Raw genomic sequence first — 18,662 nt, 5'->3', positions numbered from 1 at the left:
ATGCACACACATACACACACAGACACACACACACACAGGGATACAGTCAAGTTGCAATGGAGACCAAGATCAGAGTCACACAGTTGCAGGACAAGGAAAGCCAAGGCTTGCTGGCAGCCATCGGGGGCTAAGAGAGAAACATGAGTCAATTTCTCTTTCAGAGCTTCCAGAAGGAGCCCACTCTGCCAGCCTCTTAATTTCCAACTTCCAGTCTCCTGACTTGCGAGTCAAAAAGTCCTATTGCTTTAAGTTGTCCAGCTTAGGACAAAGTCACAGCAGCCCCAAGAAACAGATATAAGATTGATCTATGTGCCAAGAAGTTCTTGGGTTCTTACTCTTCTTTTTTTCTTCTCTTCCTGTGCAAATTCTCACACCATCCTGTCAATGCTTGGTTTCATTACTCAGGAAAATGTCCCAAATGAAGAAACATCTCCATTTCTTTACACTTGTTTAAAGAGTTTTAAAGTATATAATTTTATCTTAATAAAGTTTTAACATTTCTCAAGCATATAAACACATTTTTTAATTGAGAAAAATCTTGTAATAAAAATCAAGGAAAAAAAACACAACTGCACACAAATGTCTATAGCAGTTTACTTCATAAGCACAGCAAAACAGGAAACATACCAGTGAGTGGCCACCAAGCCTGAAATCACTGCTGGACCCTGAAACCATCCCACTAGTACCTGGACAGCTCTGCCTTCTAAGCTCCAGTCACCCCTTCAGAGGCCAGCACTGCATGAGGTTGTGGCTTTGACTCTGTGGCTATTGAGCAGTGATGGCTCATGAGCTGGTGGGTCAGGAGCCCTGCCTGTCCTCTTGGCATCTCTTACCAAGTATCCCAGGAAGGTTTTTAGAGGTATTTTCAACCTTCCCCACACCCTTTGTACCCCTAATCATCAATTACTTTATTCAACAATATGCCCAAATCTGCTTCCTCCTCTCTGGTCCCAGGACTACAGGCTTCTAGGTCAGTCTCTAGCCATAAATGACAGCTAATATAAAGGAATTACTGACTGCATCCATCACAACCTCATTGTCTAGGAGATGTAGAAGAAAATCTGCAGATGACTCTCATCACTCAGCCTCTCAAAACAAGTGTCCCACATTGCTGAATGCCCAGTGGCTCCACCTATTCCCACAACACAGACCTTCAAAGCCTCCTGGGTCACCTGTGCCTTGGGCAATGGGCTGTAAGAGAGAAAGTAGATTCTGGTACCAGTGGGTAAAGAAAGTGAGAAAAGCAACTGGCTGCCACCTAGATAGCCTTCAGCCTCAATCAAAGACTAAATATCTCAGGGAGGGAGATCCAATGGAGATACAACTCTCTGGCAACAAATGCTAAGACTCAACCCCATAAGTAACACAAAGGTGGTCCACTAAGTAGCCCCATAGGCACTGCCCTCTTTGAGGGTCAAGGTCAAGACAGATGCCAGGAAGGCTGCAACTCCTGCCTGGAGAACCTTGTTCTCAGTTAGGTACTGCAACTGAAGCCCTGGGTGCACTGGGGGGTATAGAGGTGAGATGAAAGTGGAGCCCTCCAAAATCAGGGCCTTGAGGTGCCCCAGGAAACAACCAAGGAATGTGGAGTGAGGTGAGGACCAGGATCAGGTCTCAAATATCTATATTTGGAGGCCATTCAAACTCTCTGCATCTCAGATACTGGAGGTGCTGGAGGAAGTTTTTTAGAATAGCCTAAAAGGAAGGAGATCCCCCAAGAAGTCAAGCTCTGCTGCCTTCAGACTTTTCTCCCCACCAGGAAAAAGTGATGAGCTGCCAAGCAGGAACTTAGGAACACCTGTGATTGCAGGCAGAGAGCTGCTCAGCTAACAGCCCTTGAAGTTGTTTCATTATTTCAGAAACAGCTCTTTAGGAAAGGCCTGGAACAACCAACTTAAACCAGCCAAACCTTCATAGCTCCTCTTCTAAATGACCTAGGGTAAACTTTGCTCACTAAAACTCATTATAATGCTAAATTCTCTGCCCTAAATTAAGTGTATCTGCCATTTATTTGGTTTGGTACTGGGAATAGAAGCCAGGGGTGCTTTACCACTGAGCTACATTTTGTGGTACAGATTTATCAGAACAAAGGAAAGAGAATATGATGTCATATGTATCATTGTGAGACTTTGGGAAATCAGTTTTGAACCTTCTTGATACTTTGTAATATAGAAATACAATGCCCAAATAGGAATGTGTATTACGTCATATGAAGACAAAGGCTAGTATGTAAAAGGAAACCAACCAGAATATATAAGGGATCACTCCCTACACTAAATGCTCAGCCTTTGGATAAGAATCCACTGAGGCTGAAAGCACACAAATAAACACTGCTCCCTATTGAATACCCTGGTGTCCCCTTCTCTGGGTGAGAATCCCATGCAACATTGTATTCTGTTTTGTTTGAGGCAGGATCTCACTGATCTTATCCTTCTGTTTGCTATATATTTATAATGACCACTTCCTTAAAAGTGTTTACATCCTATGAGAAGTGAAAAGAACATCTGAAAACAGATTTTGAAGACTCTTAAATAAATAGTAGACTACAAAAAGTGACATGAAAACCAACTCAAGTTTTAAGATCCTTCTTTTTAGAAACATTAGATATGCTGTACTATTTAAAAATAACTTATCGAATATTTGTGCCCATGTTTGCAACTCTTCTAAAATTATTTTTAAAAAACAGAGTTTTCCTCTATGGAAAAAATCTGAAGGTAGAACAGAGGTACAGAGCTTGTAGCATGTACAAGGAGTTTAACCCGTTTGAGTTTAACCCCCAACACTGCAAGAAAAGGATTGGGAGAAAGAAGGAAGGAAGGAAAAAGAGGGGACAAGAGGGGCAGAAAAGAAATGAGTCATTAAAACAAAAAAGCCAGTGGCACAAATATAAATATATGATGTACTAGCTCTTTAAATTTTTTAGAGCTTTAGAATTTTAGTGACATCAAGCTGGGTGATATTATGACTGTATAGAATTTCTGCCTTGGCTTGGCCTAAACCAAACCAACAGGTGGTTGACCTGGAGAAGACTCCTCTCTGGTTTGATTGGGACAGGCTTGAACCTGTGCTGCTTCAGGATGCACAGCATAGTGAAGGGGCCATGACTTTCCTGACAGGCAGCATGAGTGTGCTAGGCCCTGAGAGCCCATTACCAGGGCTCCCTATGCCCATGCCCACACCCCCCCACACCTGCTAGTTCATAATGGTCTGCTCTGTTGCCTGGTGCAGGTTTGTTCCTGACCAAAGGCCTGAGTGTCCACAGCCTGTTTTGGCGTGGCTGGGCATGGTGTGGCTGTAGAGGGAATAGCCAAAGAAGCCTTAGCATGATGAGGGGGAAAGAGCTACCTCTCAGCCCTACTTGGGGGTGGTCCTAGAAGAAGTAAGCAGGGTTGTAGTCTGCCTTGTCTGAAGACATGGAAACACACCCTAGTCCTCATGGCTGTCTGTGGGAGTTGGTGATATGTACAGCTATTGGATTTTTTGTTGTTCTCTTGTTTTTGTGGAGAAGTTATCAGTCTGTGAGAAGCAGGTATTACATGAGAAGAGAAAAAGAGCTTGCTCTAAAAGTTTCCGGACTAATTGAAGAAAAATGTGAACTACTTGAAAAAGTTAGACTTATTCAAAAAGAGTATGAAGGCTTAGAGTCATCTTTAAAGGATGTCATTTTGGAGAAGGAGTCGATAGAAGCAGAAAATTTGGAGGCAATATATGAAAACCTGAATAGGTCTATTGCCACAATCTGGCTGGGCACAATTCATGAGCCACTTATCAAGCAGAAACAAAGTTTATTTTCAGAACACACACGCCGCACCACACGAGCTCTTCAGGAATTCCCTCAGAGCCCAACTGCCACCACTGGCTTCCCACAAGCCTCTCAACCCCCCACTCTTCCTGCTTTTGAGGCTGATTGGCTGGGTCACATGGGGGGAGCCAATAGAGTCCTCCAATGAGCAGCTCCATGGTCTGAAAGGGTGGGGAAACAGCCCAATGAGCATCACTGCAGAGGAGCCAATCAGCTGGCAGCTGGAAGTTTGCTGGGGTCACAGTGAGCCAATCAGCTGGAAGATTGCTGGGGCCCCTTCGGCTATGGCTCTCAACATCTCCCCCTCTCTGTCTAAACAACAAGCATGTGCCTTAGGGACTGTGCCTGCCTTAGGTTGACCAATATTACATATGGTCCTTACCCGTCATCAGATGAGCTGACCTCAAGACGTCAGCCTCCTGTCTTAGGTTGGTACCATTGCAATTGGATCTTACCCGTCATTGACTACCGGTCCAGCATACAGCCACACCTGTGAATACACCTTTGTACCAGCCGGGGGGAGGAGGTTCTTTGCCTCACCTCTATTGGCCCCCAAATTTTAGCTGAATGACCATCACAAGCAGAAGGGAGGAGGATACACCAAGCCAATTGATGGCTCCTTTTGGAAAAATTGTACCACTGATGACACCTTCAGAAAAAATACCCCAACACTACCACAAGTCGGTGCACCAACAGATAGTTCACAATGCATACAAGTGATACATAGTCCAGGCAAGTTCTGCAAGCAGTTCAGTGATAGCTATTGCAGAAGCTGTAGATTGCTTTTATCTTTGTCTTCACTGGCACTAGGATGAAGATAGGAATTCTGGCAAAAACGGCTAAAGAAAAAATTATGTAACATTCCAGCAGGCACTAAAAGAAAACAATTTTCTGAACAATTGGCATTATCTTGAATAGAATTATTAAATATAATGAAAAGGAAAGGTGAAAGTAAACAAACAGATCTGTTAACCTCCTTTTTTGTTCACATATTAAAACAATCCTCTACAGCTGTTTACCCAATTTATATTAAACCATTTAAATCACGTGAATAAGAAAAAAAATTTGGATCAATTTTTTTCATGAGAGCTCATCATATATGATATATGGAAATACGTACATACAAACATACAACACAAAACACAAGTGTGCACACATAATACATACAAAACATAACATAATAGTAAAGGCCTTATAACTTTTTACAAGTGAAATCTCTATTGCAATGTTTCAAAACTCTATAGTCAAAAAATAGAACTGATCAGCAAAACATTAACCTAGGTCTGTGCCAGCTCAAAAAACGAAATAGAACTTCATGCTGTGGGAAAGGGCAATAATAAAATGACATTGAAAAAAGCATCCTGGTTTCATTAGGCTCCAGTTGTGGGAGAACCACTGTTGCAGATGTAAGGATAGCCAAACTGGAGTTATGGATATCAGCTGTTATGGATTTGAGCCAAATCATCTTCTTTTTGGTCTGTTAGAAATCACTTTAGTTAATCTCTCTGGAAACAAATCAGCTGCTGTTCTCCCTGTGGAAACACACAAACAGACCCCTGACTCCAGACAATTACTGGGTCAGAACCTTTCCATTGTCCTGTTAGAATATCCTTCCAAGGTACTTTGGGCTTATGTACATTTTTTAGGCACATATGATGTTCTGCAGCACTAAGCCCTGATGAATCCAAATTTAAAAATTTTAGAGTAAAAAGGGTTATTTTAAGTTTATCTTTGGGGAATATATATGCCTTCCCAATTCCCTCTTTTTGCTTTAATAAGTACATTCTAATAGTTTGATGAGCTCTTTCAACTATGCCTTGTCCCTGTGGATTGTATAGGATTCCTGTTATATGAGTAATGCCAAATGATGAACAAAATTGTTTAAAAGAGGTAGAAGTATAGCCAGGGCCATTATCTGTTTTTAACTGTTTTGGAATGGACACAGTGGATTAACTTGTGGTAAAAAGGTCACAGAATTTTGACATTGTTTTATTATTTGTCTAGCTTGTTCCTTAGTTATTTTAAAATGCTTTTGTAAAGTATTAGCATTGACATGGAACTTTTTATGAAAATTTGTAGCTTCTTCTAGTGTACAGAAAATATGTATGTCATGTGTAGTTTTATCTGCTAAATCATTGTCCAAACTAAGGGCTCCAGGCAATCCTGTATGTGCCCTGATATGTCCTATAAAGAATGGATTTTTCTGTCCCAGACTAGATTTTGTATAGTGGAAAACAAAGAGAAAGCAGTAGAGGAAGGGGAAATCCTACTAGCATCTTCAAGGGATACTATAGCATTGACTATATACTAACTATCAGAAAATAAATTAAATACAGAATCTTTAAACATCACAAAAGCTTGTAATACCGTATTAAGCTTTACCTTTTGAGCTGATTGTTTGGGTACTAAAAATATAAAAGTTTGATCAGGTGTAACTATTGCTGCTGTACCATTATTTGACCCATCAGTGAATATATTTGGAGCATTCATGATAGGTGTTTTTCTTGTCATTTTTGGAAAAAATACAGGATGCGATGACCAAAAAGACAATAAAGGATTAGATGGTAAGTGGTTATCAAATGAAACAGTAGATTTGCACATGATTATTGCCCAAGTATTTAACTCATTAGCTAACTCATTAATTTGATCCGTAGTATATGGAGTAATAATTTTATTGGGAGAAATTCCAAACACTCCCTTTGCTGCTTTTATTCCTTTGAGTATTAACTGTCCTACAGCCTCAGGATACCTAGTAAGAATAGTGTTAGGAGAATAAGATAAATGTATCGATAATAATGGACCTTCTTGCCAGAATAGTCCTGTAGGAATATTTTTTTGTTGGTAGTACAATAAATAATAAAGGCAAACTTATATCATTTCTATCCAAATGCATATTTTCCATATATGTTTCAATGATTTTTAATTCCTTTCTTGGTTCAGGCATTAACATTCGGGTGAATTTGGATCTGATGGACCTTTTAGGATATCAAATAAAGGTCCCAACTCTCCTCTTGGTATACCTAGATAAGACCTTATCCAATTTATGTCTCCTAATAACTTTTGAAAGTCATTAAGTGATTTAAGTTGATCTACTCGTATTTGAATTTTTGGTGGACAGACCATGGTCGAGGATAATAGAACTCCTAAATAATTAATTGGAAAATTTAATTGTACTTTATCTATTGCTATCTCTAGATTATAATTTTTTAATAAATTTGTAAGTGTGGCATAACATTCTAGCAATGTGTTTTTATCTTTGTGTGCTAATAATACATCATCCATATAGTGAAATATTTCTGGTTCAGGATTTTGATTTCAAAGTGGCTGGATTAGTTTGTTAACATAAATTTGACACATAGTTGGGCTGTTAGCCATCCTTGAGGGAGTACTTTCCATTCCTATCTCTGATCAGGACCTTCATGATTCAGCACAGGGATAGTAAATGCAAAACTTGGACTATCCTCAGGATGAATTGGAATTGAAAAAAAAAATCTTTAATATCTATAACTAAAACATATCAGGTTTTTGTCAAAGCAGACAATTGGGGAATCCCCAATTGAGCAGGTCCCATAATAACCATCTCATTATTAATGGCTCTTAAATCTTGCAACAATCTCCATTTACCAGATTTCTTTTTTGATGACAAAAATGGGAGTATTATGGGGAAATATAGAAGATTGTATATGTCCCTCCACTAATTGTTGTTTGACCAGGTCATGGGCTGCTTGTATCTTTTCTTTAGTCAGGGGCCACTGAGGAACCCATACTCGTCTTTCTGATTTCCAAGTAATTTTTATTGTCACAGTGACCCCTCCTGAAAATCCAACCCATGTCTGTCTGTTCCTTGATCTATTTGTATTGGTGCTGCTATACCTTGTTCTTGTTCTCCTAATCTTTTTCCTTTCCTAAAACCTTGTCTAGCCGTAATAGTGGACGCATTTGAATTGATGTAGGACATCTCGTCCCCATAAATTTATGGGAAGATGATCCAATACATATGGCCATATAGTTCCTTCATATCCTTCAGGATCCTTCCAATCTAATACCATTGCACTTCTATGGGGATTAGTCGCCACTCCTAGGCCTTGAAGCATTTGAGTGGCTTGTTGTAAAGGCCAATGTTTTGGCCATTCTTGATGAGAGATGATGCTAAGGTCTGCACCTGGATCCAGTAGCCCATTAAATTCATGTCCTTGAATATTTAGTTTTAGCATGGGGCAAGAATCTAAATTTAAAGAAAGCATAGCCCAATCTACACCTGTGGAGCCTAATCCCCTGGAGCCTCTTTCTACAGTACGACTGGAAAATTGATCATGCAAGCTGGGTATTATTAATAACTGTGCTATTCTATCTCCTGGTGAAATTACTGATGTACCCTTTGGAGAACTGGCTATAATTTTTATTTCACCTTCATACTCGGGATCAATTACCCCAGGAATTATTTAAGTCCTTTTAGAGTAGAATAACTGCATCCCAATAATAAGCCTATTGTACATTTGGGAAGAGGTCCTTTTACCTCTGTGGGAATAAATTGAACTCCCATCTCTGGTGTTAGTACTGTTCTGGCAGAAGTGCAGATGTCCAATCCGGTGCTTCCTCTTGTTTGTCTAGTGAGGGACTTAATGGATAATGTGTCCTGGGCAATACCCTGATGGGGTTGCTGGGTTCCTCCAGTGCCCCGTATATTTGTGGTCTTGGGTCCTGGAGCATTGGGCCCCCTGTCCGTTTTTTGTCAATGGAACCTGATGCCTTTTTCCACGATATCATGGATAGACACCTGGTCCTTGTTCATTTTTTGATAATGGAGTACCCTCTATGGTTGTTTGAGAACGGCATTCATTAGCCCAATGTCTCCCTCTATGGCATCGTGGGCAATAACCCGGTATTCTACTCCTTTGATACCTAGTTTTGTTAAACCCTCCTCCTATGGGGCAATTCCTTTTAAAATGTCCTGTTTGTTCACAATTGTAGCATGTTTTTGGCCTGACATCTTAAACCTGTTGTACTGCAGCTGCCAAGACTTGCCCTTGTTCATTAATGTCTCTACATAATTTAATATATGTGTTTAAATCTTCATGTTTCCATGGTCTAACGACCTCTCTGAACCAACAATTTGCTTGCTCATAAGCCAGTTGTTTTATTAATGGCATTGCTTGTTCTGTATTCCCAAAAACTCTGGTAGCTGTTTGAATAAGCCTCTCTACAAATTCAGTGTAAGGTTCATTAACTCCTTGTATTACCTTAGATAATTGACCTTGTAAACCTCCATGTCCTTGTAAAGTCTTCCATGCCCTAACCGCATCTACAGCAATTTGTAAGTATATGGCAGGATCATATCCAATTTGTTGCTGCTGAACACCATAAGGTCCCTTTCCTAACAACATATCTAGATTTCTCTGAGGATAACTGGCTGCTGCATTTCACCTAGCCATCTACTTGCAAAATTCCTCATTGGCAACCTTCCATAACAGGTATTGTCTTCCATTTAGCACAGCTTTACACATACTAGTCCAATCTGCTGGCTTCATGTTCAAGTTGGTAATGGATTTGACCATGCTTACAGTGAAGGGTTATTGAGGACCATAGGTTGTTACAGGCTCTTTTAGCTGCTTCACTGTTTTGAAATCTAAAGCATGGTGAATTCGCTGCCCTCCTGCCTGCTCAAATACAAGGCATGCTAATATTTGAGGTCCTGTCTCAGGATCCCATCTATCAACTACAGGGGTTGGGGGCCTCCCAGCATATGGAGGTGGTGCTGTTGGTTGGAAACTTACGCCCTCTGGTGATAGAAAGGTGTTAGTAGCAGTCTCCAGTTATAACTTTTCCCCTGATGGCTTTTTCTGCTCTAAACTTTCTTCCTCTGTCTGACTAGCTCGAGAGACCTTCTCTTTTACTTGAATTTTTTCCTCTGTCTGACTAACTTGAGAGACCTTCTCTTTTACCTGAATCTTTTCCTCTGTCTGACTAACTTGAGAGACCTTCTCTTTTACTTGAATCAATATGTCTTCTCCTTCCTCTACCATTGTCTGAACTGAAGGCTTTGGACTAAGCAAACAAGATACGAATGTCCACAATGGCAATGTGCCAACTGGCAGAGTTCCTGGGCTTTTCTTTTCTATTCTTTTTAAATCTTCACCATGATGGTTCCATTGTGATATATTTAACAACTGCTCCTTAAAAAGCCATGGGCTACATTTTTGTATTGTATCAATGTATGCCCTGACTGCTCTTGATTTTACTGGGATGCCTCCTTCCTCTAACAATTTACTTAACACTCTTTTGGTTTGTTTTTTACTAATTTCTGATCCCATATTTCTACTATAATACAACCGAACAAGATGATGCCAAACAAAACCAAAACAGAATGAAACAAAAATGGAACAATAAAAAATCAGTATATCAGCCTTTCTATCCTCCTGAAATGTACATCCGTCCTTTCTCCCTATCTGTTCCTCAGACACAAATAGTTTTTCCTCAGATGTGAGCGGTTTTTCTTCCATCTCACCCATATCCAGGGACAGGCAACTTAAAACAAAAGTAAAACAAAATGAAAGAAGAATCTTAAAATGGCTACCCATCCTCTTGCCCTGCCCTCAGGGGCGAGCAGTTTACCTTATCACTTACCCTCAGTCGTTCCCCGTATGGGCTACCAAATGCCGCAGTCTGGCTGGGCACAATTCACGAGCCACTTATCAAGCAGAAATGAACTTTATTTTTAGAACACACACACCGCACCACATGAGCTCTTCAGGAGTTCCCTCAGAGCCCAACTGCCAACACTGGTTTCCCACAAGCCTCTCAACCCCCCACTCCTCCTGCTCTTGAGGCCAATTGGCTGGGTCGCGTGGGTGGAGCCAAAAGAGTCCTCCAATGAGCAACTCTGTGGTCTGAAAGGGCGGGGAAACAGCCCAATGAGCATCACTGCAGAGGAGCCAATCAGCTGGCAGCTGGAGGTTTGCTGGGGCCCCTGTGAGCCAATCAGCTGGAAGTTTGCTGGGGTCCCCTTGGCTGTGGCTCTCAACAGTCTGTATCTAAACTTAAGGATGAAATACTCTTTCTAGAAAAGGAGCTAGAAGAAGAGAAAAGTAAACATTCTCAACAGAATGAATTGATGGTGGATATATCAAAAAAGTTTAAGTCCCTAGAAGATGAATTAAAATCCCTCAGATCACAAATACCTAAAGCTAAAACAACCTTGGGACTATTTCAAATGAATAAAGAAGGGGTTACAGTAGCAATAAAAGAGGCTTTCAATGAAAATTTTCAACTTCAGGAAAGTCAGAAACAGCTCTTAGAAGACATTGAAGTATGGAAAGAAAAAGTGAATAGCCTCAATAAACAGAAAATGACATTGGTACACTCTAAAGTACAAGCACAACAAGTTCTAAGAGATAAAGAAAATCACATAAAGTTTTTGACTGAACACTTGCTGCAGATAAAAAAAAATGGGCTCCTGTGCTTGGAAAAGTCCTAATAGATGAAGGTAACTTGGAATTGGAAATGAAGAGTGAATCATAAATTGGTGCTCACTTAGAAGATCAGCCAAAAGGGACTTTGAAGAAACTGGTTTATGTTGCTAAGTTAAAGGACTCTTTTAAAACCATAGAAAGAAAAAGTACTCAATTTTTTACTTTATTATCTGAAGTAGATAAACCAAAGGAAGAACTTACAGAACACATTAAAAATCTTAAGACAGAACAAGCATCTTTGCAAGCAGAAAATACACAGTTTGTAAGTGAGAATAAGAATCTTCAGCAGATGTTAGTTCTGCCTATCCATGAACAGGGTATATTTTTCCATCTTCTAAGATCTTCTTCTACTTCTCTTTTTAGGGTTTTGTAGTTTTCATTATATAAATCTTTCACCTCTTTTGTTAGGTTGATTCCCAAGTATTTTTTTTTTTGAGGATATTGTGAATGGAGTGTTTTTCCTCATTTCTGTTTCAGAAGTTTTGTCGCTGATATACAGAAATGCCTTTGATTTATGCGTGTTGATTTTATATCCTGCCACTTTGCTGAATTCATTTATTAGTTCTAGTAGTTTTTTTGTAGACCCTTTTGGGTCTTCTAGGTATAGAATCATGTCATCTGCAAATAGTGATAATTTAAGTTCTTCCTTTCCTATTTTTATGCCTTTAATTTCTTTCATCTGTCTAATTGCTCTGGCCAGTGTTTCGAGAACTATATTGAATAGAAGTGGTGATAGAGGGCATCCCTGTCTTGTTCCAGATTTTAGGGGGAATGCCTTCAATTTTTCTCCATTGAGAATGATGCTAGCCTGAGGCTTAGCATAGATAGCTTTTAAAATGTCGAGGTAAGTTCCTGTTATCCCTAGTTTTTCTAATGTTTTGAACATAAAGGGATGCTGTACTTTGTCGAATGCTTTTTCTGCATCTATTGAGATGATCATATGGTTCTTATTTTTAAGTCTATTGATGTGGTAAATAACATTTATTGATTTCCGTATATTGAACCATCCTTGCATCCCAGGGATGAATCCTACTTGATCATGGTGCACAATTTTTTTGATGTGCCTTTGTATCCGATTCGCCTGAATTTTATTGAGGATTTTTGCATCTGTGTTCATCAGAGATATTGGTCTGTAGTTTTCTTTCTTTGAGGTGTCTTTGTCGGGTTTCGGAATCAGGGTGATGTTGGCCTCATAGAATGAATTTGGCAGAGCTCCTTCTTTTTCTATTTCCTGAAATAACTTGAAAAGTATTGGTATTAATTCTTCCTTAAAGGTTTTGTAAAACTCCGCTGTATACCCATCCGGTCCTGGGCTTTTCTTGGTTGGAAGTCTTTTGATTGCTTCTTCTATTTCATCTATTGTTATTGGTCTGTTTAAGTTGTGAGTATCCTCCTGACTCAGTCTGGGCAAATCGTATGACTTAAGGAATTTATCAATGTCTTCACTATCTTCTATTTTATTGGAATATAGGTTTTCAAAATAATTTCTAATTGTCTTCTGTATTTCTGTAGTGTCTGTTGTGATATTGCCTTTTTCATCCCATATGTTAGTGATTTGAGTTCTCTCTCTTCTTCTCTTCGTTAGCATGGCTAAGGGTCTGTCGATCTTATTTATTTTTTCAAAGAACCAACTTTTAGTTTTGTTAATTTTTTCAATAGTTTCTTTTGTTTCAATTTCATTGATTTCCGCTCTGATTTTAATTATTTCTTGCCTTCTGCTACATTTGCTGTTGTTTTGCTCTTCCTTTTCTAGGGCTTTGAGATGAAGTGTGAGCTCATTTATTTGTTGGTTTTTCCTTTTTTTGAGGAATGACCTCCAAGCGATGAATTTCCCTCTTAAAACTGCTTTCATTGTGTCCCATAGATTCCGATATGTTGTGTCTGTATTTTCATTTATCTCTAAGAATTTTTTGATTTTCTCCTTTATGTCTTCTGTAACACATTGATCATTCAGTAACATATTGTTAATTTTCCATGTGATGTAGGATTTTTCCTTCCGTCTTTTATCATTGATTTCCCGTTTCATTCCATTATGATCAGATAAAATGCATGGTATTATCTCCACCCCTGTATATTTACTGAGGGTTGCCCTATGGCATAATATATGGTCTATTTTTGAGGAGGATCCATGTGCTGCTGAGAAAAAGTATATCCACTTGATGATGGTTGATATATTCTATATATGTCAGTTAAGTCTAGGTTGTTGATTGTGATATTGAGTTCTATAGTTTCTTTATTCAGCTTTTGTTTGGAGGATCTGTCCAATTGTGAGAGAGGTGTGTTGAAGTCACCCATAATTATTGTGTTGTGGTCTATTTGATTCTTGAACTTGAGGAGAATTTGTTTTATGAACGTCGCAGCACCATTATTTGGTGCATAAATATTGATAATTGTTATGTCTTGTTGGTGAATGATTCCTTTTAACAGCATATAATGTCCTTCCTTATCCCTTTTGATTAATTTAGTCTTGAAGTCAATTTTATTTGATATGAGGATGGCCACCCCTGCTTGCTTACGAGGACCGTGTGCATGGTATATTTTTTCCCAACCTTTCACCTTCAGCCTGTGTATGTCTTTTCCAATCAGATGTGTCTCCTGGAGGCAGCATATTGTTGGATTTGTTTTTTTAATCCATGTTACCAGCCTATGTCGCTTTATTGGAGAGTTTAAGCCATTAATGTTTAGAGTTACTATTGATATATGGTTTGTACTTCCAGCCATGTTTGATTATTTAGCTTCTTCTTTTTTTTTTTTTAATTTAGTTTGTTTCTCCATGGTTAGCTTTCCCCCCGCCCTCTGTCTTTATAGAGGCACTTCCCACTGATGGTTTTGGTTATTGTTTTTCATTTCTTCCTCATGTAGTGTTTTGCTCAAGATGCTTTGCAATGCTGGTTTTCTGGCTGCAAATTCTTTTAGCTTTTGTTTATCATGAAAGATTATGACAAAATCATAGAATTTGCAGGGAAATGGATGGCACTAGAGCAGATTATGCTTAGTGAAGCTAGCCAATCCCTAAAAAACAAATACCAAATGTCTTCTTTGATATAATGAGAGCAATTAAGAACAGAGCAGGGAGGAAGAGCAGGAAGAAAATATTAACATTAAACAGATACATGAGGTGGGATGGAAAGGGAGAGAAAAGGGAAATTGCATGGTAATGGAGGGAGACCCTCATTGTTATACAAAATTACATATAAGAGGTTGTGAGGGGAATGGGAAAATAAACAAGGAGAGATATGAATTACAGTGGATGGGGTAGAGAGAGAAGATGGGAGGGGAGGGAGGGGGGATGGTAGAGGATAGGAAAGGTAGCAGAATACAACAGTTACTAATAGGGCATTATGTAAAAATGTGGATGTGTAACCGATGTGATTCTGCAATCTGTATTTGGGGTAAAATTGGGAGTTCATAACCAACTTGAATCTAATGTATGAAATATGATATGTCAAGAGCTTTATAATGTTTTGAACAACCAATAAAAAAAATAAAATAAAATAAAACACTAGAAAATTAAAAAAAAAAGAATCTTCAGCAGAAACTTAAAGTCATGATGAAACTATATCAAGAAAATGTAATGGAACTCCAAAGGAAATTAATAGGAGAGGAAAATTACCAGGATCAAGAGGAGAAACTTTCCAAATTGGAAGAAAAGATCAGCCATACAACTAAACCGCTGGAGACCTATATAAAGTGAGCCAAATATCTTGAAGAAGAATTGGAGAGAACCATTCATTTTTATCAGGGGCATGTTATGTACTATGAGAAAAAAGCACATGGTAATGAGTTGGCAGCTCAGAATGCTGAAAGATACCTCAATAATTTAAGGAAACAAAATGCTCACCACAGACAAAAATTAACTAAAATGGAGTTCAAATTTAAACTTGTAGAAAAAGATCATTCTGCACTTGATGTTTCAAATACAGCCTTTAGCAGAGCAAATTCCCCACGTCCCTCAGCATTGGGTCCACCTTCATGTGAAACAAGACCTTCTCATTCAGAAAAGGAGAGTCTACTCATACTCTTACCTTTGGTGCCAGTGGGAGGAGGAAGAGGCTAAAGGGGTCCAGAGAATCCTCTGGATCATGCGACTAGCAATGAAAGAAGAGAATCAAACTGTGATAAGTTAACTGATCCTCAGAGAGCACCTTCTGACACCGTGCTCCTGGCACCTCCATGGGAACAGGCCCATAGGACAATTATCCCTCCACCAGGCCAACCATATTCTGATCCACAGCTTCCTCAATGCAAGATGGATTTTACTTTAATTCTGGTAAACCATCTGGACCAGCAGAACTCAGAAGTTCCACTATGCCCCCTTTGGATAAAATGGATGGGCCTACATCTTCAGAAATGGAATCCAGTAATGATATGGAATCCAGAAATGATACCAAAGTCAATCTTGGTGATTCCAATGTGCCAGATTCATCTCTCCCTGCTGAAAACCAAGCAACTGGCTCTGCCTTTGCTTTCTCACCTTTCCTTCCAATCAGAGGTTCATTGTTTCCAGTGAATCCAAGGAGTCAGTTCATGAGAAGAGGACCTTTTTTCCTCCACCTCCTCCAGGAAACATGTATGGAGAGCATCTAGAGAATATTTTCCACCGGGCCCACCACCCTGTCCATTCCCAATGGTACCGTGGTGTTTTCCTCATTATCCCCCCAAAAGCTGGATTTCTTACCCCACCTCCCACCCCCACATTTTGAAAGTAGAAGTGAGTTCCCTTCAGGGTTGATTTAAGGAAACAAAATGCTCCACCTTTAAGTGAGCCTGCTACTGAACCTCCAGAAGCACAACAAGAAACCTGACAATATTTTTTATCTGCCTTCAAAATTAATTTATCTCTCATTTTTAGTTTAAGTAACTGCTTTTACTTAAGTGATTATGCTCAAGGTGGAACAATCAGGGAAGGTTGAAGAGGGAGTTGGTGTCCATCTTGTCACTATGAAGGCATAGCCCTCAAAAAAATGACACCAAATCAGAAGTCAGCAAGCAGGTCATGAAAGATTACTCCTGCTGTTCTCACCAGCAACCAGATGCAGCTTTGCCTCAGGCCACCTGCCACTCAACTTCTTTCTTTCTTAGACCATTCTCCCTGCATTCTTTGCCTGCTCTGCCAAAACAATTTGAACTCATTTCTCTGTCACTGTTCATCCAAAGATTCCTGAGAGTTCCTACCAGCTGTCTAAATGGAGAACTCTGGAACATTAATTACCACCAATAAACTGGAATGGTGGATTCAGAAATTGCCTACAATAAAAACAATTACCATGAACTAGACCTGGCTTTTATAAAGCAAACCATAGGTGTCAAATATATCATCCATACCAGTAATGACTGTATTAGAATTAATGGTGGGGTCAGTGGTGATATAATCCCATTAGTTCTGAAAAATGGTAAATGTACAGTTGATTATGTAAAAAGAAAACATTTTATGAAGTTAGGAAAATTTTCAATTTCAAAATGTGAACAGAGAATGCAGGAGAGATACAACATATATTCTTTTTTTTAAATTTTTTATTGTGGGTTGTTCAAAACATTACAAATTTCTTGACATATCATATTCCACACTTTGATTCAAGTGGGTTATGAACTCCCACCTTCACCCCATACACAAATTGCAGATTCACATCAGTTACACATCCATTGATTTACAAATTGCCATACTAGTGTCTGTTGTGCTCTGCTGCCTTTCCCATCATCCACCCTCCCCCCTCCCCACCTCTCCCCTCCCCTCCCCTCCTCTCTCTCTACCCCCTCCACTGTATAACCCTGAGGGTCTCCTTCCATTACCGTGCAATTTCCCTTCTCTCTCCCTTTCCCTCCCACCTCTCATCCCTGTTAAATGTTAATCTTCTTCTCCTGTTCTTCATCCCTACTCTGTTCTTAGTTACTTTCCTTATATCAAAGAAGACATTTGGCATTTGTTTTTTAGGGATTGGCTAGCTTCACTTAGCATAATCTGCTCTAATGCCATCCATTTCCCTGTAAATTCTATGATTTTGTCATTTTTTAATGCAGAGTAATACTCCATTGTGTATAAATGCCACATTTTTTTTATCCATTCGTCTATTGAAGGGCATCTAGGTTGGTTCCACAGTCTTGCTATTGTGAACTGTGCTGCTATGAACATCGATGTAGCAGTGTCCCTGTAGCATGCTCTTTTTAGGTCTTTAGGGAATAGACCAAGAAGGGGAATAGCTGGGTCAAATGGTGGCTCCATTCCCAGCTTTCCAAGAAATCTCCATACTGCTTTCCAAATTGGCTGCACCAATCTGCAGTCCCACCAGCAATGTACAAGTGTACCCTTTTCCCCACATCCTCGCCAGCACTTGTTGTTGTTTGACTTCCTAATGGCTGCCAATCTTACTGGAGTGAGATGGTATCTTAGGGTGGTTTTGATTTGCATTTCTCTGACAGCTAGAGATGTTGAGCATTTTTTCATGTACAACTATCTTATATTTGATAAAGGGGCTAAAAGCATGCAATGGAGGAAGGATAGCATCTTCAACAAATGGTGCTGGGAAAACTGGAAATCCATATGCAACAAAATGAAACTGAATCCCTTTCTCTCGCCATGCACAAAAGTGAATTCAAAATGGATCAAGGAGCTTGATATCAAATCAGAGACACTGCGTCTGATAGAAGAAAAAGTTGGCTACGATCTACATTCGGTGGGGTCGGGCTCCAAATTCCTCAATAGGACACCCATAGCACAAAAGTTAATAACTAGAATCAACAAATGGGACTTACTCAAACTAAAAAGTTTTTTCTCAGCAAAAGAAACAATAAGAGAGGTAAATAGGGAGCCTACATCCTGGGAACAAATCTTTACTCCTCACACTTCAGATAGAGCCCTAATATCCAGAGTATACAAAGAACTCAAAAAATTAGACAATAAGAGAACAAACAACCCAATCAACAAATGGGCCAAGGACCTGAACAGACACTTCTCAGAGGAGGACATACAGTCAATCAACAACATATATTCTTTCTATGGAAGGAGGAGAAAAATAGAATAAGCAAGTTATTGGGAAAGAGGAAAAGAGCAACATAATTTGATTCTTAGTATAAGTAGAGACAAAGAGAAACAAGAGGAAAAAAAAAAGTAAAGGACACTAGTACAAAATTAAACCAAAATATATAATCCAAAAAACCAAACATCTACAAGGTAACACTAGGAAGCAATAGGTATATTTAAAAATGCTAAACATGAGAGGAAAAATAAGTATATTTATATATGTCCTTGAACCAATCTGCATAGCCAGAATTCACATGAGAATGCACACATGTTCCCACCACTGTTTTTTTTTTTTTTTTTTTGTGTGTGTGTGTGTGTGTGTGTGAAAAACAAATGAAAAATAAAAAGAAATGAAAATTTAGAAATCCCAACA

The 18,662-nt window shown here is 39.2% G+C and overlaps 1 pseudogene; it reads left to right on the top strand.

Moving 5' to 3' along the window:
* Window positions 1-778: 778 nt before the first annotated feature.
* Window positions 779-16,224, top strand: LOC124103193 (melanoma inhibitory activity protein 2-like; annotated as a pseudogene).
* Window positions 16,225-18,662: the final 2,438 nt, after the last annotated feature.

Source organism: Marmota monax, unplaced genomic scaffold (assembly GCF_021218885.2).
Source record: "Marmota monax isolate L192 unplaced genomic scaffold, Marmota_monax_Labrador192_F-V1.1 WCK01_AAM20220418_F8-fsc00678, whole genome shotgun sequence".
Lineage (NCBI taxonomy): Eukaryota > Metazoa > Chordata > Mammalia > Rodentia > Sciuridae > Marmota > Marmota monax.
Note: the sequence above shows the minus strand (reverse complement) of the source record. Positions and strands in the feature narration are given on the sequence as shown.